Source organism: Hippocampus zosterae, chromosome 14 (genome assembly GCF_025434085.1).
Source record: "Hippocampus zosterae strain Florida chromosome 14, ASM2543408v3, whole genome shotgun sequence".
NCBI classification, from domain to species: domain Eukaryota; kingdom Metazoa; phylum Chordata; class Actinopteri; order Syngnathiformes; family Syngnathidae; genus Hippocampus; species Hippocampus zosterae.
The window spans coordinates 5,435,337-5,460,106 of record NC_067464.1 but is presented as its reverse complement, the minus strand read 5'-3'; the positions used below and the strand labels follow the sequence as shown (position 1 = coordinate 5,460,106).

At 44.7% G+C, this 24,770-nt stretch overlaps 1 protein-coding gene across 2 annotated transcripts in view; it reads left to right on the top strand.

Moving 5' to 3' along the window:
- dph6 (diphthamine biosynthesis 6) overlaps positions 1 to 24,770 on the top strand; it is a 163,982-nt gene that overhangs the window by 5,923 nt on the left and 133,289 nt on the right. The window contains exon 1 of one of the 2 annotated variants that reach the window (XM_052085371.1): positions 2,021 to 2,159. The exons of the other annotated variant lie outside the window; for it this stretch is intronic. The gene's annotated coding sequence lies outside the window, so the exon portion shown is untranslated. Of the gene's footprint in view, positions 1 to 2,020; positions 2,160 to 24,770 lie in introns of those variants that run through there. 2 annotated transcript variants of the gene reach the window in all.

Here is a 24,770-nt window from a genome sequence, read left to right as displayed (position 1 = left end):
AAATTTATGTCCCCACCGCCAAAAAAAAAGAAAGTAACCATTTTCAAATTTAAAATTGAATAGTGCATTTTTAAGATACAATTTCTATTTTTAATTTTATAGTAGTTTAAATGTTATCGTTGCATCATTATTTTATTGTATGAGGCAAATCACCAAGCAATGACGAGGTTGCTGTTTTTCAATTTCCCAAGAACCGACAGACCATAAAAAATGGGGTCATTAAAAATGATCAATAGATATCAGGGAGAAATAGAACAGAGTAAATTGTAATTTTGTATTTTCACACCAAAAATCAGCTAAAAACACCTTCGATGCTCTTTGCCACGCTAGGTTAAGCAGTAATCTAAAAGTGTAATTTATTTTTCTTGCTCTTTTTTTTTTCTCCATTTAATGCAACTCTCCATGGCCTTGAGCATCATAAATGTGCAATTAACAGACTTCACTAATTCATGAGGAACATTGTAGAACTAACGAAGGGCATAACTAGACGCCGCTGTCATTGGGCAAAACAGTTGTTGTTGTGCTTTTAATTGCCCTGACTAGGAAAAAGGTGGGCGCCATGCTTTTTGAACAAACCTCTTGGGTTACCATGACGATAAGAAGCACTCCCAAGCAATTCGAGGTATTAACTTCACTGGTCTAACCAGTTAACAAACAGAGGAGCCTTCTTTTGCCTCACACAATAGGAGGAATGCACTCATAAGCAGCGAAGCCTAAAGAGACACTCGCGTGCCTTACGAACAAACATTCGAGGTATGTCTTTTTTTTTTTAACTGTGGAATCACAATCACGTCTCCTGGAAAGAACACCCTAATTAAAGCGGTAAATCACCCCGAGTGAGCCTTAAACTTGGGGAAATGGATGCCTCTCATTGACTTATTTTGTTTCCGGAAGCACTTGATCTCACACAATGCACAAATGTTGTCCTTTATGTTACGAGCGGATGAGATTAAATGTACTCTTAAGTGTGCATCTAAAGTCCATAAGAGGAGGGAAGGGTGGGGTTGGGGGGGGGGGGGGTACAAAGCGCAGCCCTGCATCTCTCCCGTCAGCCGCTGTTTGTTTGTTGCCTGCTTTACATTACACGTGATTATGCAAATCCAGTGCTGTTGCTGTGCATTATGGGCCAAACGCATCATCAAGATCTTTTCTAAAGCAGTCAAGGAGCTATTTCGGCATTCTTTTATTATCCGCAACAAAGAAAGTCTTTTGTTCACGCTTTGCCGCACACACACTTATCAAGAAAGGGGGAGAAAAGAGAGAGTGAGTGAGACACACACACACTCAGACACACACACACACACACTTAGAAGCGCAATCACAGTTTTCTACCTTCCGTGACTTACTACTGTCCCCTAGTGGTGTCAGACTCCCCTGTTTCATTCCTCAACCCTGAATTTCCTTCAACTTCACCTGACTCCTGCCACTGTCGCACCCCCCCCCCCCTCCCTTCACCCCTTCTTCTCTTTGCCTTATCATACTCAAACATTTTAAGGCTTGATTTGTTGTATTGTATGGCAGAGAGCTCCCATTATGCATCCACAGTGTGTCCACAGTGGCTTTTTGCTTCAATGGTGGCCTCAAACAGAGTCAACAAAAACAGGAACCCTGACTGTTTTGTGGCTATTGTGAACCAAAGGGCCCCGTGTCAATAAGGTATTGTTTGGCGAGAGCGCCACACCGAAACTGCTGTGAGAATCTTATCAGAGCCTGTGGACACGGAGGGTGTGCATAATGGCGCTAAAATGTAGGTATGATTGTTTGGGCAAGCCCCCAGCACAAGTGGGGAACGAGCCTCAATGGGGCACTTAGTGAAATACTTGCAACAATTTAACCCAACAAAACGTTTTCAGTACTAACGTGTCTATTTACTTATGAAGTAACGGTTCAAAATATAATGTTAGGTATTGGGTGTCATTTAGGGTCACAATTTTTGTCTTAGTTGGTCTGGTCGGGCTACTTATACTGAGGTTTGACTTGTATATATTCAAATTAGAGCTCGGACTGGCCCCCAGAAGTCAGCGCAATGAATGTACGCCGTATTGTTAGCTTAGCATGTGGGTTCCTTCTGCCACAACAAGGATTTACAACACCGAAAGTCACAGGAACCAACCACGATTCTACCTTTGGCCACAATGCAACGCGGGATTCTGGTTTGGGTAAGCCATTTTCAACTAAAAAGAAAACGTTCTAGGTAGTTTGAAGCGGAAGTATCGAACCCAACCGGAACTTGTTTGCTACTGCTGTTGTCAACACGATGCATTTGGAAATCCAACCTGACGCCTTAACATCACTCTGTTGTGTCCGAAGAGGCCATTAATTTTTGAATGCAACCCGTGTTGTAAAGCAATCAGCATCTAGTGCTTCAACTGTTTTCTTCTGTCCTGCCTAACACACTGTGACTAACCGAACGGCACATTTGAACAATGCGAGTACACTATCGGCAAAAAATGCCAATTGGGCAATTCATACATATTGTAAATCCAGCCGAAGGTACCAAATATGCTTCTTTAGCTGTAAATGGTTAGCGTTTGCTAAAAGTTCATGCAACTCAATTTTTACCGCGTTTGCACTGGCCCTCCCGTTGCCTCATAGGTAGCTGATAGGATGCATTATTATACGTCCTGTTTTTTTTGCCCCAGTTTCTTCCGGATCAGAGCTATCCCAAGCCCTAATTGGGGCGATAACCTGGAACGGTGCTAATAAACAGCAGGCTAAAAAGGGTCAGCCTCCAGTGGCAAGTGCGCGGACACACACCGTCAAGTCCCTCATGTCAAAGGAGCAATTAGACGGGCTATAGAGGATGGCACCTCAGCCTCCACTGCGGCCCACCACCGCTGGGAAGGCTTCTGGAGCAAAGAGGGCTATCAGTCAAAGCCAAACCACACACATTCATTAGTCTCTTCAGCTGGACCTCAATTATTCATTTCCAACGGTGGACATTTCTGTCGCCGTCAGGCTTGTTGTATCAAATCTTGATCATGGGTTCGATGGATTAAGTGTGCATTGTTGTCAATGTGATCAATCAGAAGCAATTTGAAAACGATCAAATATTTGAATTGTTTTATGCGTCTACACCAAAGACCGGTGAACTATTGCTTTTTAACGCGCCTCATATTATATTCTTGCCATTTTAGTAGGATTTACAAAAATATATTTTTGTCAGTATGCCGTAGAAATTGTTGAAATGGCAATTATTTTTTAAAAGGTGCACTAATGCAAGGTCAAAAATATTATAGTTAAAAAAGTAACATAGGGTCCATTATCTCATTTTTATTCGCCCCCGCTATTGAAAATATGCACGGCTGTGTAATTTGGGCTTCCTGCGAGCAATGTGCTTGTTCAGGAGTGAGGCCAAATGAAGGACAGAAAAGTCTTTATGAGCTAACTTCATTCATTTTATATTTTTATTTGCGTACCGTAGTTGTACTTTGAAAATATAGTTCCGTTTATTTAAGTTCATCATAATATGACTGTGAAGCACAAACGCACCATTGATGTTAAGGAAAATATTTGGTAACTATTCCTCAGTCATAGGGCTTGATATCCATGTCCAGCGTAAGTCTAGCGCAATGTGCACGCTAATTGTGTGCATGGGTGAAGTTTTCTTTCTTTTGGTAGTTTGCTCAACTAGCGCGGATAGAAGAGGGCGTATGCGCCGTTGTGGTGAGGCCAATCAAAGCGGCTCCCCTCATTCCATTTATATACAGTGCACAGAGAGCTGCGCACCATTTTCATGGCGGAAGGAATCACTGAAATCCCAGCAGGAGATTGGCATGGACAAAGTGCATTTACAGTAAAAGGGACTGCAAGAAGATCTCCTTGGCTGTAGGTGGCCATATTAAAACATTTTAAAGATGATAATTATCATAATTTCTTCACTGAATTGATTGCTCCAAAGATTAAGAGTGATTGTCCCATGCTGTTGTCATATTTATGAATGAAATACGATCAAATCCACCAAAAATTGTGTTGCACCACTTGCGCCACAACTTAGACCTGCTTTTAGCTAGTCCGAAATCTACTTATGTTCACCAAATTGCCAGAATCATTGTAAGCGTGTGGTAGAATGCAGTAGAATACCTATCAAGGTGTAGTGCGGTCTACCAAATTCAAGAATATGGTCAAGTGCAGTTGACTGGCCCCAGAATGAAGATATCCTCATTTTTACGCAGAGCGCAGTCTCCCTTCTGTCATTTAATTGTCAGGTGCACCCGGCGTGCCAAATTCCCAAACATGGTTAACTAGACTTGCCCCAACACAAAAATAAAGATGCACCCGTTTTTACACTGTCTACGAAAACAGTGCCCATCCGTAGTCTTCACATGCTGCAATGACCCCGCTTACGATTTGGTCTCGCATTGCATTGGCCTTGACTTCATTGCAATTCTGCAAAGTCTTGCTTCTTTTTCTTCCAGTTGACTTTGACTTGGTCTCAAAACCTTAAAGTCTGGGTCATGAGCAGCCATGGTGTCATTCTTCACTTGGCCTCACATTGTTTCGGCCTTGACTCCACTCAACAAAGCCTTGGTTTTGACATCGGTCTCAGTTCATGTGCTCCTGACTACAGCACTACAATTTAGTATAGTCCACAGAACACAGTAACCATAGCATAACTCCAAATGATCATAGGATATAAACAATACAGGTTTTGCATTGTCGTCTGGTTTCACGTCACCTGAAACAGGATAAAATTAATGCCATCAAAAAAAAAAACAAAACAAAACAACAAAAAACATGGATGCGGGTGTGTTATGTTTGGGACATAATTAAGGTATAGACATCGTGGGGAGGTGACTGAGAGCAGACCTTGGACTTAGTCCTCATTTTTGAGCCTCGGCAGGCATTCCCTCTGAGGCGGCTTGGGACAAATGAAGCCCTACGCAGTGTAAAGCTCTTTTCATAACATAGCTCTGCTTGTGAAAACAATAACCATTTTACATTTGTAGTTACATTCACAGAGGCCGTAACCTTATTCCCGCACCATTGGTGGATTGGCTTCATTGGCTCCCTGCTGCCCCGCCCACCCCCCTCCACCCTCACTCTCCCTACCCCTTTCCCATTGGGTTTTTGCGCCACTTGCAAAGTGAATCCCTTCACAAGAATGTGTCTAATTTAGTGGCTAAGAGGCAGATTTATACCTGTGCTAGTTATGGAGAAGGTTGCTCCCCAGAGAGGCCCGATGACTGTTTACGGGCGGAGCCACCATGCCTGAGCAGATGATGAAGCACCTGCCAGCGCTCCCCCATGTCTGCGCCGTCCCGTTCTGTCTGCCCCGCTCGCATCCCTTCGCCTCGCCTTCCTCCTTTTTTTCCTCGCAGCCCATTCTCGTGCCATCCCTTCGCATCCAAAGCCTCCTCGGGATTGTGTCGCTAACAGCCATTTCCCACTTTTCTCCCAAGAGCGAATCCATTTAGTGGCTCGCTCTGCCGCCGAGCTTTCATCTGTATATCCCTCTGCCTCTTCTTTCCTCCTCCTACACACACGCACTCACACGCACACCCGTCAGCTATCGCTGCACGGAACTGTGGTCAGATTTTGTTTATGGCCGGGAAAGGCAATATCGAGATTGTTTCAGAGTGGTGTCATCACTCGAGATGTATCGCTGTCAAGAGCGTGTTTTATACGTCTGGGCCGGCGGCCGCAGCCATTTTGGGAAGCAGAAAATATCATATCGTATGACCTCCTCAGGAATAAAAGTAAACTATCGGCTGTAAATCCGATACACAACTACGGAGGGGTGTGTTAAAACGGAAAGGAAGGAAGCGGGCTCTCCATAAAGATCGCCAGGGCAATCAAGATCAGTTGCTCCTGCTGTGAGCTTATTCGGTTTGTATTGTCGGTCATATGGGGACATTCATACTTTTTAATGGGCTGCTTCTACAAACCGTATTTCCTCGATTGACGATGATAAAAATGTTTGCCCACTCGTTGTCAACCAACGAATCAACAGCTCCTGCAAAGGTGGCATCCAAGTATTATTATTTCATTAGTTTGATGACGTCACCGTTTTGGACGCTCACAAGAAAAATACAACCGTATGTGAGTAAACCGTAATTATAAATGTGGGGTCTCTAGTGGTGATTCTAGTGGTGATTCCGATTCATGTAAAAGTAACCCATCTAGTATTTCATTTCAAGATAAGTTGTTTTCTTTTCGACGATGGGTTATGTCTCTAACATATTCTCGGCATCAAAACATCACAACAGGCTGAATGGGTCATACGTGTAAATTGTAATGCGGGAACGTGACCGCACCTGTAATTAAATGTCGGTTTATAAACACACAAATGCTAATAACACGCAGAGCCTTCCTTGGCTGAGCCTGGTAGTGGGAACAGCCCATCCATCAATGTCCCTAATGAGGCTCCATATAGACCGGGGAGACTTCCTGGGCCGTACACGTCACTTTTTTTTTTTCCACGCTCACCACAATAACAGCCCTAACACCTTGTTATGCAATTTTAGCTAGTTCAAGTCGTATGCAATGTCTCTTGATGGACAATTTTAGTCATGAATTGACCTCTCATCAATCATCTGTTTCCATGTTCCATACATTTACAAAACGGAGTTCTATGTAGATGCAGCGTGAGTGAGAGCCACTGCTCACTCTTCAGCTACCATTTACTTACCATCAGGTGTGTGAAGGAGAATGAGGCGTCTCATCCAAGGATGCAATTAAGGGGATTGAACTGCGCCCCGGTGGTCGGTTGACAGCCCACTTTACATCCGGTCCCTCGGCGACCTTGTCACAGGGGCAATAGTGAGGTTTTTAGTACAACGAAAATGCTTGCATCTACACAGACTTTGGCCTCGGTATGCCATAATCAGTTTTTTTTCCAGTGTTTTTAATGTTATAGGTATCCGTGTAGAATTAGATTTTTTTTCCCCTTGCTTTACCAATTGCCGCAACTGTCTATCATTCAGTCACCTTTTTTTGTTTGGTCCTCCACTTGCGGCAATGCTCACGATACATTTTTTTAATTAAAAAAAAAAAAGTCAAAGTTACAGCCTTATTCATTTTGAATGCATTTTGAGTCACCTAGCCAAGGCTAATGGTCAAATCCATGCAGGTAATTTGATCTGTGCGGCCTCTACCAGTTACAGCTTTCAACTGCTAATCTTCGATGCCACATTTTCTTTTTGACGTTCTACCAGTTGCAATTGTTTGAGGTACTGTTTTGTACTTTCAGCAAATAATTTTCATTCAATCGAAAACACTATTGATGTTTATTGCTGTTTGCTGAGGTTGAAAGTCAAACCCATCCAAAGTTATTTTCAGCTCCCCAAAAGGTTTTGCTAAAATGATACTTTCCGAGCGGAGCAACAATCCTACTACTTTACAATGTGTTGTGACTCAAGTCTGGATTTTTTTTATATTCGACCTGTCAAGATTTTAGTCGCTCCTTTCCACAATTCTCTCGGTCAACGTGACTCTTTTCAGTTGGAACGTTGTCTGAGACTGTGGCTGTAGATGAAGCCTCAAGTTAAATCAATAAATGTACTCGTCGCCGTTCTCATAAACCACTCTTCCTCTCCAACCTTCATTCTGTTATTTGCTTCGCTTTAAAGATTTATAACCATGTGGTCAAGATATCCGTCCCAAAGGTTGTCACTTTATATCAGTACATGAGAAAAGGAAGTGACGTCTGACAACTTGCAACCCGCTGCTGCGACCACATCCAAGCACTTGAAGTCGGAGGAGGAAAATGGCCGTGTCACTCATGGCAAGTTATCATGCTTTAAACCTCGACAGTTGTTGTCGTTGGTGCAGGCCCATAATTTAATACCATTAAAAGTGTCTAGGGGGGGGAAGGTTGAGGGGGAGGTGGTTTTACAAAGTGAAGCAGTCGCCAGATATCTCCGCATCGGAAAGTTTTTGGCATCTCTTGAAAGCATAAAGACCAGTTGGCAATCCCAAGTGATGATCGTAAAGTCAATCATGATCGCTCAAATTACCCGACAGTCGCCGTCAGCCGTCCCCTCTCAGCCCCCGACGACGTGAGATGTGCGTGGGGGTGACGGGCTGCACGTATGTGTTTGCGCACGTGTTCATGTGGACACGAACGTGCACGGAAGGACAAAAATAGTGGAGGAGGGTTCGAGTCATTTTAAAGCCATACATAAATCAAAAGTGTTGGCATGTTGTTGTGAAGGAAATGGGACCAGAAAAAAAAAGACGCTCATTATGTCTAATCGTAATGATTAAAAAAAAAAAGGCCCAAGTGGTAAAATTATAACGCCCGTAGGTCCGAGCAACTCTCACACAGTGAATGGCTGCCCGTCAGAAAAATGTTGCAGGGAATTACTGTCAGTTGTTCTGATTTGTATGCGTGACAGGCCTTTTCATGTCAAAAGAATACCAGACCCCACAAGCTCTTTACATTACGGGCAAACATTTGCAAGTATGATGAATTCTGCCCGCTTATCTCAAAAGGAACAGGTTCTTACTGATGGACAAGTCGACGTTTTAATGAAATAAACGGCTCTGAGCTGATTAAATAAAGATTGCTCCACCTCAGGGTGCTCTCAAATTAAATTATCAAGATGACTATGTGCATGGTGGCCTCATTAACTCCGCTACGGTAACAGCGGGAGCGTTGCGCTTGGACTATGTTAGACTTTCGAAAAGTGTACAGTGGAACCTCAAAGGTCGTACACCATCAGTTCCGGGACACTGGTTAACAACAGAAAAAAATTGCAATGGTGATCATAGTAATATTTTAACATTGCTATCATACAGTAACAAGTACTGTATTTGTCAAAATATTTTCGGGGTTTTCGGGGAAGACTGGGCCTCCACAGTCATCGGAGACACAAACACCAGGAGCCGTCGCCCTGTCCTGGGGGCCGCATTCCTCGATAACGAGGGCCTTCACCGACCGATTTTTCAAAACAGAGACAAAAATCAGCAAAACGTTCTCGGGGGGGGGGGGGGGGGGGGGAGTTTGAAGGTCCTCATCTCAATCTAGCTATCTATCTATCTCCTTTATTTTGTTGTTCTACTTCTTACTTTCATAACTTTGCTGCTGTGAATTGGGAATTTCTCCATTGTGAGACTAATAAAGGTTTTCTTATCTTTTTTCTTATCTTATCTAGCGAGCTAGCTTAGCAAGCTAGCTAGTTAGCCGTCAAGTCAGTCTATCTATCTGTCTATCTGCCAATTAATTGTCCATCCAATTAATCAATAGGATCAATCAAAAGCAAGGTACAAAAGGCACACTCAATGAGCTTCACATAAATTACGATATTTGTAAACAAAGTACAGAATAAAAAGTAGCTTACTAAAATTAATGAACATGCATTGCAAGGACGGGATTATACAAAAATATGTAGTCCAGTGGTTAGCACGTCGGCTTCACAGTGCAGAGGTACCGGGTTCGATTCCAGCTCCGGCCTCCCTGTGTGGAGTTTGCATGTTCTCCCCGGGCCTGTGTGGGTTTTCTCCGGGTGCTCCGGTTTCCTCCCACATTCCAAAAACATGCATGGCAGGCTGATCGAACACTCTAAATTGTCCCTAGGTGTGAGAGTGAGTGCGAATGGTTGTTCGTTTCTGTGTGCCCTGCGATTGGCTGGCAACCGATTCAGGGTGTCCCCCGTCTACTGCCCGAAGACAGGTGGGATAGGCTCCAGCACCCCCCGCGACCCTAGTGAGTATCAAGCGGCTCGGAAGATGTATGTATGTATGTATGTATATTTTAGAAATGCTTTAAAAGGCCTTAATCATAGATATGCGGACACGCATTCACACGTGTGGCTGACTTCACTTTTGGAAGCATTTATTCCATCAGCTAAATGCTGATTCATCATGTTTGCTATGAACTTTAGGCTAGGCACACTTGTGTACCGAATGCACAATGACAACCTTTGGACCATTGAACTTCAGAGGTTCAAGTGCTGTGTATATCGTAAGCTGCCCTGGTGTTCCCCCTTCTGTCCCGGATCTACGCTCTTTCCCGTGATAGCGAATGCCCAACCGGATCCTTTTGACTCCACGGGGACGATAAAGATGTTAAAACCATGTGTTGTCCCAGGAGTCCTCCTGAGTGGACATTGATACAGATAAACAGAAAGCACGATGGCGCGTCAGAAGTCGCTCCCCATTAAAACAATGTTGGTACTGGTGCGCGGGAGGGGGCGGCGGGTTGTGACTGGCAATGGGAAACACCTGTGTTGGGGTGAACGTCAGGGCAGTGGGTGGGAGGGCAGCGTTCTACCACTGTTTAAAAAGGAAGCCAAGGCGAGGGGGAGGTCCGAATTTACAGTACTCCACAATGGCCCACAATATCCGTGCATTCGCTGCTGAGAAAGAGCGGGTCTTGGGAAATTAGGTATTGTAATGTCAAACGATGATGTGATGCTGTTGTGTAGAATGCAAACAGTCCTTTCAGCACTCCCAAAAAACACCAACAAAATTACGACCACCAACAAAATATGTGTTCTTTAGAAAGGAAAATAGTACTTTACAATATTGTATTATATTGTACTATAAAATGTCTAGACCAGTAATTTTGCATGATTTCCTGCATTTTGTTTTGTATGTTCCGTGTTGTTGGCCAGCAATTATGTTATGTATGACTTTACGCATCATGGGCGGCCCGGTAGTCCAGTGGTTAGCACGTCGGCTTCACAGTGCAGAGGTACCGGGTTCGATTCCAGCTCCGGCCTCCCTGTGTGGAGTTTGCATGTTCTCCCCGGGCCTGCGTGGGTTTTCTCCGGGTGCTCCGGTTTCCTCCCTCATTCCAAAAATATGCATGGCAGGCTGATTGAACAGTCTAAATTGTCCCTAGGTGTGAGTGTGAGCGTGGATGGTTGTTCGTCTCTGTGTGCCCTGCGATTGGCTGGCAACCGATTCAGGGTGTCCCCCGCCTACTGCCCGAAGACAGCTGGGATAGGCTCCAGCACCCCCCGCGACCCTGGTGAGGATCAAGCGGCTCGGAAGATGAATGAATGAATGAATAATTTGTTCATTCAGCAGCCTGCCGTGCATGTCTTTGGAATGTGGGAGGAAACCGGAGTACCCGGAGAAAACCCACGCAGGCCCCGGGAGAACATGCAAACTCCACGCAGGGTGGCCGGAGCTTTTTATTTTTTTTTTTTCAAGGATAATTTTTATGAATGAACAGTTACGATAGCAGCGAATTTTCACATCTCCCTCTGCCCTCGGTGTGGTGTGTATAAATGCTCATTTCTAGGCTCCAGCACCCCCCGCGACCCTAGTGAGGATCAAGCGGTACGGAAGATGAATGAATGAATGACTTTACGCATCATGCGTTCCCTCTATTTTTTGATAACCAAACTCGGAAAGAAAACTCAGTCACAAAATGAATATTGAGCAACACCTGAAATTTTTTGGGGGTTTGTTTATTACCGGCTTTCAACCTCTCACATTTAGATGTAAAATAGCCTTCAGTCCCAAATGTAATTATGAAGTCAATCAAATTTTATTTTTATTCCAGCTTTATCACTTCAAGGTAATATGTCTTGAAACATCTCAACCCCTTGAGCACTCACAATAGCTGTTGTTTTATAGAGCATTAAAAAGGCACATTAGAAAGATAAGCAGCGGGGATCCTATTGCATGTTCCATAACATCCATCTCAGAGAATGTGTGCATACGGTCAAAATAAAACATGTAAATCCCAAATGCCATAAAGAAAGTGTAATGGAGCATCCCCCTTTTCCGCAGCCGTGAGCCTCTTCTCTGCGGGCCGGCGCCTCACCTTGCAGTCAGGTTGATCATCCCATCGTCTGCATCCCTTTCCTGAGGCCCCGGCTGTCAATTTATCAGCCTCTGCCTTTTAATTCTGCGCTTTCCGCGGCGTGAGCATCCGTCTCCGCTGTCTGCCTGCGCCGTTAGAGCATCCAGAGCGTGGCGGCGTGCGGCTGACTGATGTGGGAGCCCGCGACTGACAGGTGGAGGCAGGTGTGCGATAGAGTAATGATCCCTTTTGTACTGGGAAAAGCTGCGCAGCTTTCACGGAGCGCTTTCTGTTAGGGGTTGAAAGCCATGAAATGCGAACCTGTATTCTATAGCATTAGCATAGCATAGCATATAATACAGTATATCATCATACTGGACAATTTTTTGGATCATACCATGTATAATATACCATATTCTATTGTGTCACCTATTGTCATACTGTATCATAGCATGGCACATATACCAAAAAGCGTCAAACTATACCACGGCACAAGGGTTTCAAGCAAATTTTTGCCGCGGGCCACTTTGTAGTTATGCCTTCCCTCAGAGTGCCGTAATGAAAGTGAAACCAAATAAATGTTTATTGCATCGTATTATTATTTGTACACAACAAATTGATGGATGACTAGTTTTGAAATCAGTCAAGTCAACTATAATAGTTTGTTCAATTATTGTTCAAGTGAGTGTTAACAAAATTATTGCAAAATCTCAACGTTATGTATTGCACATGATAAATTGATATTTTTGTTCAGATTTTAGCAAGCATGATGGAAGTTGACACACATGATTTGCTTTTGCGGGCCACATAAAATGACGTGGCGGGCCGGATCTGGGCCCCAGACCTTGATTTTGACACCTGTGCCATAGCAGAAGACTTAAGAAAAAGAGGACTGACTATATGTATGAATTTGTGTAAAAACATGATCTAGACCAAATATGGATATAGAAAGTTTCCACCTGACAGTGACAGTAGTTGTCACTGAAAATGTGCCAAGTTTCCCTCTTCGGATTTGTCACAATTTGTATCTGTCAGCACTCTGTTTGCTCCTGGCAAAACTATTTTAATCTGCAGCTTCCGTGTTGATAAATGAGATATCCAATGTATTCCAGGACTCATAAGTATGCAATTACTGTATTATATTAATGCTAAAGTCTCTCCTCTCCCCTTCGTGATCGCACACCCGTCTAAAACCGGGGAGAGACAAATCTTACCGATGACACGTAAAATATCATAAATTCTCTCTTAATTTTGCCGCGTCGTCGCCTTCCCCCGTCGTAATCCCCTCTCCGCCTCTTCATCACTCTCCCCTCCATCACACGCCAGCCCCCCCTGCGTCTAACCAAATTAATTACTGTGTGTTTTATTTCATGCAGGTGTCAGGGTGGAATGATGAATGACTTGTAATATCAACACAATGCAATGAAGGCGACGCGCCCGCTTATATCGCTGAGGTGCTTACATGCAGACAACACGGAGACCATCGCACACACACACATACACACACACGGGTGGTGTGCACAAAAATCTCCAGGGCCACAGATATCCAGTTTCATATATGATATTAACTTACAGGGGGAACCATTATGGCCGCAATGTCATTACCAGTGGTAGCGGCGGGGGATAATAGATGTGAACTTAAAAAAAAAAAGGGTCCTTATAATTGCAGGCTGGACCCTTCTTGATTTCGTATTGCTGCGTACTGCGCACCGGTCTCTTCATTCCGGCCTCGGAGCATTTGCGGTGTTGCGTAATGAGCGTCGTACCAGTGAAGGTCACCTTAATGGGCTTCGACTTGCAGTCGGGGAGGCCAGAGGTAATATTCTAATGAGAAAAAGCCACAATGGCAATTTAGCAAATCTGCATGGATGCTGTTTTATTGCAGCATTGCCACTGAAGGCCTCTTGTTGTCATTGGCAACGTCGTTCGTGCTTTCCAGACCGCTTCGCTGCTCAGGAGATTTAACCCGACCAAACACACGCGCTTACTTTATTTTTTTTCTCCACCACTTCAAATCTACTTCACACACCACTCTGCGTTTATGGGAAGCTACAGTTAATTCATTGTTTACTCACAGCTGGACGAGCATCAGAACCAGCCGGCAAAAAGAATGAACATTAACTCCGCCCATGCTTGTGTGCATTTGTTGGCTGTCCATGCGTGTAGTTTATTCCGAGTTTGCCCGTGCTTTTGTCTTTTTGCAAACACCGAGAAGTGGTCGTAAAAATATCCTGGATTCAGTCAACCGCTGATTGGTCCACATATTTCATAGATATTGATTATGTCACCATATCACTTCATAGCATGCCATCATGTCATGCCTTATATCATGACATATCTTCCGGTACCTTGCCACAAGAAACCATACGTCATACCGTACACCACATCACACCATATCATGCCAGAGCATAGTATATCATTCATGCTTTCATCATATTATGCCATTCCATGCAATGTCATGCCATATCGTACGATGCAATATATTACATCGCATCATATCAAAGTCTATGACATAGACTCTGTGTCATACCAATCTATGCTCAAGTATTCCATAATACGCTATAACCGATCCAGATTTTTTTTTAGGCCACTGTCGATTCCGATATTTGGCAAGATAAGATTCATTCATTCATTCATCTTCCGAGCCGCTTGATCCTCACTAGGGTCGCGGGGGGTGCTGGAGCCTATCCCAGCTGTCTTCGGGCAGTAGGCGCGGGACACCCTGAATCGGTTGCCAGCCAATCGCAGGGAACCAATTAATCATTTGATTAAAAAAAGAAATATATATATATATATATATATAATCAATAATATTTTGGTCCCTTAATCCTAACAACAATAAAGATATAATTTAGACTGAGAGGGAGAACATCGGACTGTTTTATATATGTATGGATTATATATATGTATTTTTTCACCTTTCAGTAGAGAGAAAAGTCAGCAAAAACTTTTTGGGGGGTGAATGGGTGGGGGGACTTGTTATTTAAATGTCATTTTTGTCACGTGTTGTAATGAGTTGATGTGTTAAAAAAAGGAAATAAATTGGCAAAAAAGAAAATCTACAGATTTTTGCAGCTTCCGTTTAAAACGGTACCACCTAAACAGCCCCTTAGAGTGCCAACATTTTCGCCAGTGCCAATGTTTGACATAGCGAGTAAACCTGCTCGTTTCTGTTCAAGAATGCAGCGAACAAAATGTAGCCTGAACTCCCAAGTCGTTGAGCTATGCAGGCGTGTACACTTTGGGGATTTCAAAATGAAAATGGAAAAGAAAAAAAAAGCAGCAGCCTTTTGTCAAATTCCAATCAAAGCACAAAGGTGTGTAAAGCACTTTTCAATCAGCGTGTGCCGAAAAGGGTCGAGTGTGGATGAACAACATGCTGCTGTGTAAAAAAGTGCATGCCAGCTTTAAAGGTGATAAAAACAGCAAGGCAGCGAATATCATCTTGAAGATAAGACGCCACCCAGCTTTCCACGGGCCACATCCGTTTCTATTGCATCTGGCAGCGAATTAAGGCCCGTGTGGAATATAAAAGACGATTGAAAATGAAACCCTGGGCAAAGAGACTGCATTCAGCCTGACTGCTTTCTTCCCTCAGCGCCGACATTCAACTTTGATTCTCACACGGGGTCCTCTGACGATGATGAACCATAAAAAATGATATAGCTCAATAAAAGTACAAAAAGGCCCGAGTTCATAAAGAGGACCTGAGGGCCATGTTAGCTTCGATGCATTTCTCCTCCCTCTGCTGGCTTTTAGAGATGATTACCTCGGATATTTATGGACGAAACAGTTTTTGATTACGGCGACTTTGCACGTGCCTCTTTGTTTCCATTTCATTCGCGCGCGCACGCGTCTGAACGATCCTACAATAAACACCGACGATGGTGCTGAGGGTAATCCGTCGGAAGATTTACACGGAGCCAAGCCAGTGACTGGCCGTCTGTGACTCGACAGCTCGCAAGTACCGGAAATGTAACAAGATTTTTTATTTTTCATTCATTCATTCATCTTCCGTACCGCTTGATCCTCACTAGGGTCGCGGGGGGTGCTGGAGCCTATCCCAGCTGTCTCCGGGCAGTAGGCGGGGGACACCCTGAATCGGTTGCCAGCCAATCGCAGGGCACACATAGACGAACAACCATCCACGCTCACACTCACACCTAGGGACAATTTAGAGTGTTCAATCAGCCTGCCATGCATATTTTTTGGAATGTGGGAGGAAACCGGAGCACCCGGAGAAAACCCACTTGATTAATTTTTTTCATGGGCAACAGTGTTGGTTGGCGCAACAAAGCAAACAAGTTGTTAGGCCACAAAACTATTTGCTGAGTTTTTACTCAAATTGCCCAATCTGAAATTTTGTGAGCTCGTTGCCTTACAATTTTGAGCTCACTCATTTATTTAATTGTCATTGTAGTTTATTCTAGCTAGATTGATCCATCCATCCATTTTCCCATCCGCTTTATCCTCACAAGGGTCGCGGGGGGTGCTGGAGCCTATCCCAGCTGTCTTCGGGCAGTAAAAGGGACACCCCGAACCGGTTGCCAGCCAATTGCAGGGCACACACAGACGAACAACCATCTGCCCTCACAATCACACCTAGGGACAGTTTAGAGTGTTCAATCAGCCTGCCATGCATGTTTTTTGAAATGTGTGAGGAAACCGGAGTACCCGGAGAAAACCCACGCGGGCCCATGCAAATTTCATTCACGAAGGTCGGAGCCAGGATCGAACCCATGACCTCTGCACTGTGAGGTTGACGCACTAATCACTGATCCACCGGGCCGCCTCTTGCTATATCGTGGTTCACTTTTTTTGTTTGTTTTGTAAAACAGTACAGTAGAATTAAGGCACTGGTCAGGTGAAATAAGTACGTTCTCATATGCCCATTTCCATGTCAGTCAGCGGAATATACACACCTTTAACCGTCATACACACGTGCAATCATAGTTACTATGTTGAAGAACGTGTGGCGACCCAAAGTGGACAAAAACACGAGCCACACCTCACATGCATATATTGTATTGATTCTTACTTTTTGGATGAATTGTTAAAGATCGATTGTCGATTATTTATGCTTATGGCGCCTTAACGTTGTCATCATATTGAAAATAACTCTACAGACACTATTGGAAACCGAATTGTCAAACGCCAAATGGAGTTGTTGCGGGCAACTCGGAAGCCCTATTTAATCCCACGGAGAGACGGATCACCCGATTCCGTATGTCATAACAACATTGGCTTTTGTATCAATACGCCACATCCCAAAGCCAACAGTGGGTTATTATCGGATGTGCTGGCGGCACCTTGATCCTTTCTCAGACTGACGTTGTCCTCTTCAGGCAACCATCTGATGTGACTGCAACACCCTGATGCATACAGGAAATAATCGGGGCCGTGCAGGCTGGGTTCAGACGAATGCAAATATGTTCCGAGCGTGTCATAAAACAATACCACACACATTAAAAACACCCACAATGCATCCCTGCACAGGCATCACACAACAGAGGTACGATGGGGGGTGCGGGTGGGGGGGGGCTACAAAAACAAACAAACCAACAAGAAGCACCGATCACCCCCCCCCCCCCTTGACAAAAGTCTCCCCAAGTGCATTTGCATAAAACATTAAGCTTAACAAAATGATTACACCTGACAAGTTGAGTTGGAGGAAGAACATCGCCGGTGGCAGGCGGTTTACTCGCACATGCCCGCCATCATTCTCTCGTCAAGCAAGGCTTTCACGGCCGCCTTTTGTAGGCGCTGTCACGCCGCCGCCTCGTGATTAATCCTTCGCCTTTTGTTTTTTTTTACCCCCCTTTCTTTCCTCTCAGTCCCTCCTGCAAAATCCAATAAATTGCCCTTAAATCAGGTTACCCTGCACCTTGCAGATAGGAGCATTGTGACGGATATGCCAGGAGGATAAAAACAAAGCGTGCCAGGCCCTGTGTTCGGAAGCACTGTGAAATCGTACCGCTGTGATTGCACGTTATGGCACGAAGTGTTTGTCTTGTAATGCAATTAAAAGCGCGTGTAAGCCGCCTCCGCACACCTACTGACTATTGTTTGGCATATTTAATAATTTGATACGCACTCTTTTGTGACATTGCCCCCAAGGAGAAACGGAATAATTTGGAGTAGCATTGAGGAAAGAATAACTTTTTTTTTTTTTTTTTTTTAGAACGGATGACAATCAAAACGTTAATATCCTTCTCAGTCGCATTACTTGGGGAAAAAGAAAAAAAAAGTTGAACGTTGAATACTTTGCTGAAGGATAGCTCGCAGATAAAGACGGGGAGATTATTGCCTCCTTTCATATCTGCCCCCCCGGCGGCACTGGGTTATGGTAATATAGTTTTTGAATATGTGTGAGTGCAAAAAAAAAAAAAAAACTTAAGAAATGAGTGCTGATAAGGGGTGACAGCGTGACGGAGGTGGCCCAGATCTGCCGGCGTGACAGGTGATGTCAAGAAGCTGCGGCGATGCTGTCACCGTGACAAACTTTTCAAAAGAACAACACGGTATTATTGAAGCGAGCTGTTGCCAGCCTGCTCTGACAGCATCATCCCGATCGTTGGAGGGGGCGGGGGGGGGGTAGAAATATCACCTAATTATGCACGCCTTTTTCCTTTCACCCAAAGCTTAAACTTTTAACGTCTGTCAACATGCTTGCAGTAGAGCACTATGTGGTTTAAAGACCCCCCTCCCTCCACAAAAAAAAATAGGTTTTATAAGGAAAACCGGATCATGACTTCCACAAAGGAGGTTAGGTTATCATTGTGGCCTTGTTTGTTTGCAACGTCCTGTTGATTGCGTCTTCAGAGAATTCATGGAAGTTTGTTCACGTTCCCATTTGGGGGGATATCCACACTTTGATTGACGTCATATATGACGTCATAGATGACGTCATAGATTCGTTCAATTCCATCACCAAATCACAACAGATTTTCTTTCTAGGTACATATGTTCTACATTCGAGAACCACATTAGAACCCATGAAAAGACTAACTGAAACCTGCAATTGAAGTACTTTTTTTTTCCTCCCATGTCTTAAAATAAGCACTCAATTCAACCATCACTTGAACAACGAGAAGCGCTACAGAAAATGGCTTCTTGCCGTAAAAACGTTGATTGATGGTTTGCGCTTGGTACCGGCCACGCGCACATGAAGACTCGTTTAGTGTGGCACCCGTTTTGATCAGCCCCAAGTGGATGCTTTTGCAGTATAAAGAAAGAAATACATAAGATCCTGTGATCAATTTTTGGGCTCTGGTTCTGAGTTTAGCATTGATTGTTAGCTTAGAAATGCATGTTAGCGAGCAGTTTTGCTGACTGAGAGGAGGCGCGCTCTTCCCAAAAAGAACCAGCTGGACCATTGTTTAGGTCCACGCCAGCTGTGTCTGTTTTCATAACCCATTTTCCTTTTGTTCTGCGACACCTCCCCATTAAAGTGCAGCACAGGAAGACAGACCGAGTTGCATTTTACGATTATCTTGAACTTTTGTCCTTCTGAGAGAGGCGCTTGTCCGCAGTGCCAGTTGTGCGTCTCTCCGTCGAGTCGAGCACGGGGTATGTGTGTCAGTCAGCATGTGTGAGTGACGCTGAGGAGGAAAGCAAGGTCTGTAATCACCTAATCCAAACATACACTCGGGGAATCTCATTACTGGACCTAACGGTTCCATTTGAACCTTATCTGGTTTCAATCAGCCGCCTCTCATTTGGAGCGGGCCGCGGAAACCCGATGCCTTTTGTCTACATCCAGGGGGTCTCCCCGTTTTTGTGTGTCCTGTCTGTCACCGTCTTTTGCAAGCCACCGAAGTGTTTTTAGATGCGCCGCCGCGACTTTGGTGGCGCTCAAACGGGATGGTTCTCGTCAACCGAGCTGGCGGGTAGTAATGAGTGACATCAGCACAGCCACTGGGAACTCCCGCTAACCCCGCACCCCTCCACATTAACCCCGCTCCCCACTGCAGCCCCTCATCCACATGCAAACGGACATTAAAACGAAACCTGACCCTAGCCCTGGAATTTTTTTTATTTTTTTTTCCGCCGAACACGGAATCCTGTAGCCTGTGTGCATGTGGTCCGCTTGGGGGAGGTCAGTCAGAGGTGAGCTGGATGCGACGTCAGCCCTTGAACTGCATCTCAGGAATCCCCCGGATTAAAGAACTCTAGAAGAGTCGGGAGATAATCACAGGATCTGGAATTCACAATAACAAACCGGTCATATATCTACCTGTCTCCGGCCTTCCTCCCTCTCATGGCCACAGGGTCAGCCCAATGGCTGCATTCCATCAACGCCATTTTTTTTTATACTTCTGAGCTTCCACTCATTTGCCTCCAGTGATCAAATGTTGTTTCAAAGGGTAAAGTATGAACTTTCATCATACTTAAAATATCATCCTTGAGGCGACTTATTCTATGTTTGTTCCCGTGAATAATGCACGGTCATAGTGAAGCCTGATTTGGCGCGGAGTGGTCATACTGCCGTTGCATGAATAGTGTGTAATCATTGCAGCGTGACATTATTTGTAATGTTTGAATTAATTCAAGATGAGGATTATGCCATGATGTCATTGATCTTGAGTGACATCACCTTTTGCTGTAACACTGTAAAGGAAGATGTTACAAATTCTATGTTTAGTTACATTTTAATCATATTCATGTTATTTTTCCTTCTAGTGTGGTTGGCAATATTTTTTGGATTAAAGTAGCTGAAAAACACCAAGAAAATACTTTTTTTTTTTAATTCCTTGCAAGGGAAGGGGAAAAAAATGCAGATGCACCAAATGCCACTTGAAAGGTTTTCTGACTGAGCACGTTGCGATAGTAACCACTGCTGTTGCTTTTGCTTTGAAAACGACAACAAAAAATGAAATGAGCAGGGGCTACATCTCTCCATTTTCTATCGACACTTGTTGTCATTCGGGTCACAGCTGATTTTGGCCGATAGGTGAGGCACACCTCTCACCTGTCAGCAGTAAATCTCAAGGCACTTGTAGACAAACAACCATTCACCCTCACACCTATTGATCAGAATTTGAGTCGCCTTCAGTGAACCTCACATTTTTGGAAGGCGGGTGGAAGAAAGAGTACCTGGAGGAAAACCCACAACCACACATAGTGAACATGCAAACCCGGAAGGTCCCTGTGCGGAGATTTTGAACTCAGGACCTCTTGACTGTGATGCAAACCTTCTAACGACTCCTCTACCATGTGTCAGCAGTGAGTCTCTTGAATTTTGGCACTCTATCTAACAAACCCACGTGCTGAGTTCAGTCTCCCAATCCAGAATCAGAACCCCGTGCCTAGAACACTGAACTGGGGGGAAAAAAATGACTTGTGGCCTGTGTTAATGGAGCTCCAGTAGAGCAACGCATCTTCCTCCATCCTCCGCATATCATTCCATAGCTTTGTGGTTGCTACGCCAATGGAAGGGTGCCAACAAGATATACAATTGTACCTCTACCACGACTACGAAGAAATTTCTTAACAAGAAAACGTTGTAAGCAGAGATGCCTTTTTAATGTGAATGCCCTAATCCGTTCCAAGCCCTCTGAACTCGGAGTTGCGAGTAGCAGCCCATACTGTATTTTTACCTTTCATATCTTGAGATTTCTTTCGTAACAAGAGGCAATATTTTCCTGTCTTAACTTGAAATTTTCGTATGAAGAGACGTAAGTAGAGGTCCCACTGTACTTTTAAGATCTGGAATCTTGGTAAGCATCACGCCTTTGAGAGTAAAGTGTACTGTTGGTGGAAATGAGACTGGAGACACCGCTACAAGTGTGACTGTAGACTTATTACCAGGCTTTGAGCTACTGCTCTGGAGGAGCTAAGGTTAGAGGTCTGGCACTTTAGAGCGCTTCCTCTGATATTTCCCTCAGTGCCACAGGGTGCTGTGGGGCTTTCGCCATTTCTGGCTTGAATTAACAGTCGGGCAGGGGAAGCTGTGACTTTGTGTCTGCAGGGGTGGGGTCAGTGGGGTCTGCTGGAGAGGGCTCCTAGGGCAGGTATGATTTACATAGCCGCTGTGAGAGAGTCCAGGATCTAAGTCTCTTCATCCCCAAAGGAGAGGTGCCACAATGTGATATGCATCTGATTTATGTACCCCGCGTTCTCCTTCTTGCCATCGGTTGACAGCTTCATTTTTTATTTTCTGTTTGTTGTGATTATTCGCACACGACACGTTTGCTTAAACCGGCGTAGAGGTTCGACCGTCTTGTCATCAGATCTGTGCCTTGTAGATGTGAGTTGTCCACATACGTTCGGTCGAGACACTGGGGATAATGCATCCATTTTGCTTCCTCTCTTTCTCCGTCAGGGAAATGACCTTAGAACGAGGGCAAGGGGTTGCCGACGGAAAGTAAGCTATTTCACCAGCGCAGACTATGGTCAATAGCCTGAGGGAGAAACTAATGTCTTGTCCAGAAGAAGCATGAGCCACAATAAAAGCTTTTCGAACAAAACTTTTTCAAAACGCTTGCAGATGATACATGTCATCGGGTTTCTGCTGTGCTATTGTGGAGAGCAGCATTCTCAATGTCTGTCATGCAGTCTGGATATGGACATTTCTCCTGAATTCAGGGGTTAGGGCTGCCGGATAAATTCAGATATTGATTCTGTGTCTCCCCCCCCCGCCCCCTCAAAAAAAAAAAACACACACATCCACAGCAGACAGACTGTTTAATTCCTCCCTCACCGCGGCATTCGCATTATTTGCCTTGCCGGTTGAAAATCGAAGGGCCGTAAACATTGACTTCCTGCACAAGCAGAGATAAATAAATCTCAGTCGTATTGACAGCAGCCAAACAGAAAAGCTATTGCTCAGCTTTTAATTATTGAAGACATTGATCAGCAAAATGATTAATTTGCCACGGTTCGGTTAAAAAGCCTAATTGAGTCGCAAGCGTGGCGGCGGTGCAAAATGGCTTTCATTTGTTCATCTGCTTTGGATCAGAGAGAATAGCGATGAGACGTGCAGACTTTAGAACTTCAAAAGGCGGAGTCGATAATCACGAGGTCAGTCAACCAGATTGTCTTGATGATGAACACACACTGTCCGTATTGTGCGACGAATGACTTTGACCACTTTTCCCCGCTTGGGGTTGATTGGGGTACTTCTGTTTTCTTAAAACCGAAAAAAAAAGAATTTGTCGACCCAATTTAACCCTTTCATGCACCCTGTAACCTGTTAACCCGATCAGCTGTCCACTGTAGAAACCGCTGTCCTCGAAAGGGTTAACTACCAACTTATCCAGGAACCAACTGACCTGGAATTAAATGAAGATGATGTTCATCGTCTCGCATTCATACCAGTGACTTCATAGGAATCAGAAAGACGAACGATAAGTCAAACGTAAGCGCAACAGTGGCCGTGACATCAAGTACAAGTCATGACACGCGGCGGCAGGAAACACTCGAATAACTTACACAATGCCTGACAAGCAAAGTTATTTATTGTTTGTTTTCTCATTTGGTTTATTTGCGGTTTATTTTGTACCCAGCAGTGCATGAACCGCAACCCTCCGATTCCAAAGCCCCAGCCCCCGCGTGACTTCTAAATGTAGAACGGAAAGGTTCGTCTGCTAGGATAATTGTTATTAGCAATCGGCACTTTAAGCATTGTGGTGGCCACGTGCGAGTCTTGGTCTGGTAGCTAGAGAAAAGCCACGCAAGCGTCATTGAGGCCTCACTGAAGCCGAGCTGAGATTGGCACCCCCGAACCTTAGAACTGTGAAGCAGATGCGCTAACCACGGGGCGACCGGGCTCACCCAGTTACAAATATGCAGTGTTGAATTGTTCTGTTTGTGGTTCCATGAACATTTCTGCTAAATGTTTGCTGTATGGGGGGAGGGAAAAACCGGGACCATCCATCCTAAATCTCTGGTCGGGCGTTGAGAATGGGGGTAGGGATCAAACCTCACCATCTCACAGAAAACAGAGATGGGAACGCGGAGATTAATGGCATTCCAAAGAGAAGACGGGGGCCTCTAGGTTGTGTCCCGGGCGCAGTTTGAGACTGCAGGGAAGAGTCAGACATTAGGACTGGAAGAAATTATGAGATAAAGAGTGAGGGTAATGGAAAAAAAAATTGAAAGAGAAGAGAGTAGAGGGAGGCCGGAGGGGGGAGCTGGGGTCGGGACACCACAGGAAGGAAAAGTGGGTTGTTCATTATCTGGATAGATAGATCAGATGGAGTGGAAGCATGCATCAGAACGAAGGCAGCTGCGCTTTTGGCAACGAGTCACAAACGAGTCCCATCTTTGCCGAGACGCATGTTTACACGTATGTCGGGATCTCCGCGGACAGGTGAGGGCTACCTCGGATGCGTAAACCCGAAGCAACGGGTCGAGGTCTGCTCTTGGAAGGATTTCTCCGTTATCCTTTCTTCTTCTTCTTTTTCAGGGATTTAGCGTGTTTAGTAACATCTCAGGGCACCGAGCCATCCGAGCCTTGGAAATGTTTCCGATTATCCGCCGCGCTCTCTGCGCGATGGCACTCTGTGTGTTCTCGCACACCCTCTGTGTTTAGCGCTTCGATTTATTAGCATTCAGAAGCACAGTAGAAAAAAATAGAATGGAATGATTTCATTCAGTTGGCGGCGGATAGACATGCTCACGCTGAACAATTCATCAGGACTCACTTGAGTCATGGCTTTCCGTCACTTCACTTCACTTCCAGAGTACATTTTCTTGCCCTTGCCTTCTTTTGGAGTACAGAGGGTCCTGGATTTACAACGGGTGGGGGGACGGGACCGCCTCGCTGAGCCTGTCTGCTTCCTGCAGTTCATGGAAATGCAGCACATTAAGTGACAGTTTGATCCATGCCAATTGCTTCCCGCCATCATCCTGTTTTTAACACTTTATCTTCATCTTTATGTGTTTGTCCAAAAAAAGCTTTCTCTGCTCATCCTCAGTTTGGTGCTATTTTTAACATGATGAAAGAGACACTCTGGAGAAAGGCATATCTGGCCTTGTGCTGTGGTGTTTCCTGGGTCTGCAGGATCTCACTCAGGAAGCCCTCTAAACAGTGCCGGTCAGAAATATCGATGTTCAAGCAGAGTTG